This window comes from Petaurus breviceps, unplaced genomic scaffold (genome assembly GCF_028583685.1).
Source record: "Petaurus breviceps papuanus isolate PSGF00001 unplaced genomic scaffold, PetGlider_PUasm1.0 220, whole genome shotgun sequence".
Lineage (NCBI taxonomy): Eukaryota > Metazoa > Chordata > Mammalia > Diprotodontia > Petauridae > Petaurus > Petaurus breviceps.
In genome coordinates, this window is record NW_027185876.1 from 18,464,396 (window position 1) to 18,467,148 (window position 2,753).

Genomic DNA, 2,753 nt, shown 5'->3' on the forward strand with positions numbered 1-2,753 from the left:
CAGGGGCAGACCCCCTTTGGGTCTCTTCAGAACCAATCTCCCTTGGAGACACTTTAAATGAGAACCTCTTTCTCAAAGAGGGTCCCCTTTGGGATTCCTCAAGCTTCAAGTCTTCAAGTATCAAGTAACTTTGAATGCTTCAGTCTTGTAGCTTCAAGAGGGAGGATGGGACAGGCCAATCCCACTTCAGGTTGCTGAAGGACAAGACTCTGGGAAAGCATGTTCAGAGCTGGCAGTCTCAATCATGTCCCTATCTCCGGCTTGCTACACTAAAGATTTCAGGGAATTTCCTCTTGGGTGAGGTCAAGGATAATCCCTCTTGCTTGAGCTGTGTTACTGTCTGTAATAGATCTCCTATGCATATCTTCTCCAATTTCTGTGTTGAATAAATGGGTCTCTACACTATTCCTATGTATTCATTGTGGAACTGGTATTTGATAGGAAAAGAGTCAAGTCTTGAATACAGAGTTTGGGGGCCCCCTGACCCCATTAATAATAACAAATTGATCAGAAGTTGGCTTGAACACAATCATGTTCCCTTAGTCTAGACTAACAATATTTAAGGAAGTAGATAGATATAATTCTAGTCCAGTGCCCCCTCTCTCTAAGGAGAGAAGAGTGGCCAGCAGCCCCCAACTCCTCCTTCCTCTCTCAGCAAGAAGAAAAGTCACCCTCCCTTGGAGAAGGATGGGGAGAGAAGAGTCTAAAGATGCCTATTCTGCTTCCCTTTGAGCCACATATCAACAACCCTCACCACTGGTGGACATCTCTACACACAGGGTTCACTCTTTTCCTACAACTGTTTGATGGATATGAGAGAAAGCCTGAAAAGAAAATCTTTGAGAAAAATGCACACAGAATTCTGGACACAAATAGACCAGGCCTTATGGCATAGGAGCTGATTTTTAATGTTGAGTGGGATAATGAACAATGTGCCATGATAGAGACTTCAAAGTTCCTTCAGTTTTTGTGACTATGAAAACTTCGGCCCATGTTGGAATCATGTGTTCCATTTGTAAATTGCTCAATTTAAAGGAATAAAACAGTATATTCTGGATCTTAGACTTGCCAGTTTGATCTTTTGGGTTCAGAGGGCTACTTCTCCTAAATACTAATTAACTTTTGCCTTCGCCTAATTTTGCTGGTTGCTCCATTGTCATAAAAAAATTTTTAAAAGAAAAATTGGTCACTATGGAGATGCTGGTAAATTTGTCCCATTTTTCATCTATTTGTTCTCTTCCTAACTGTATCTATAAATATTCTTAGAATGATCTAGCTTACTTAATTTCACCTCAAGATTTCTGCACCTTTATTTTCCTCTCTACCTCATCCATTCACTCTGACTCATAATCTTCTCCAATATTTCTCTCCATTAACATTTTGAAAATAATCTATATTCTAAAACTGGCGTTGCCCCCTTCTTGTCATGCCTCTCTTCTTTATTAAATGTTGGACAGCTGAGGGGCAGTTTAGAGAATCTGTTGAAGGAAATACTAGAAGTGTATCCTAGAATGAAGTAGCCCTTTGTCCCTTCCTTCTAGGACTAGGACAGGATGGGAAACATGCCCCCTTGAAGCTGAATGTGGTCCTCTAGGTCCTCAAGTTCGGCTCTTTGATTGAATCCAAACTTCACAGAACAACAAATATGACCTAGAGGACAAGTGGCCTGGAGGCCACAAGTTCCCATCCCAGGGTTAGGAGGTCAGCAGAGAACCGTTCCCCTTCCCCAAGTGCAAAAGACCTTCCTTCAAATCCACTCTCAAAAACTTACCAGCTTTGTGACCCTGACCAAGTCACTTGACCTCTGCCTCAGTTTCCTCATCTTTAACATAGCACCTCCCTCCCAGAGCTCTTGTGACCATCACATGAGGCAATAATTGTATATAGCTTAGCACAGTGCCTGGCACATAGTAAGATATAAAAATATTACCTATTATTAGAAGGAGGTGGGGGGGAAAGACAATCGAACCACCAGACAAGACTGAAACAACATAATCACCAAACGGGAATTAAGTAAAACATCTCCAGCATGAATGCCACTTCTCTACTCAACTCAGCTAAATCTTGTTTCAAATTCTTAGTGAAATACAGAATTTACCTTACTAACAGAAGCAGTGTAAAATTCAGGGTCAGAATCTTGAAGGAAACATGCCTCCTTCCCTTGCGTAGAGGAGATGATTCTAGGCTAGTTGGATTTTTGCCCAAATTTGTCTTTGCTACCAAGAAGGATATTGGGAAATTATTGGTGTTGTTTTCTTTTTTCTTAAAAAAATAAAAAGCATAAATAGAAGTCATTAACTAGGAGTACGGAGTCAGACTCTCCCCCCAAATCTGGGCATTTTTTAAAACAATGGACAATAACATATCACAGATTCCCGTGCTTCTGCTGAAGGAGTTACTGGGCCAGAGGCACCGCCCGCCCTCGGGCCGGGTTTCCGCAATCAATGTACTCCTGCCAGACAGAAAAAGGACAGGATCAAAAGCTAGAGTTGCTCACTCTTCAGCCTTAAAAACAGATAGAACAGAACTACGGTGGCTCTGCCGAGGCGAAAGTAATAACGCGCTACTCCCCGCCTCCTGTGGAACCCGCTTCGAGAAGGCAAAGGCGAGAGCGTTAGTGAAGCCGTGGCTGGGAACAATGGAGCACCCTCATGGGTTAGCTTCTTGGAAAAGGGGTGTCGCAGTGCAGGGAGGCACAGGCCGGGTTGGCCGCGATTCCAGCCGCACTGCTTCCTAGGAGCCCATTCCCTAAC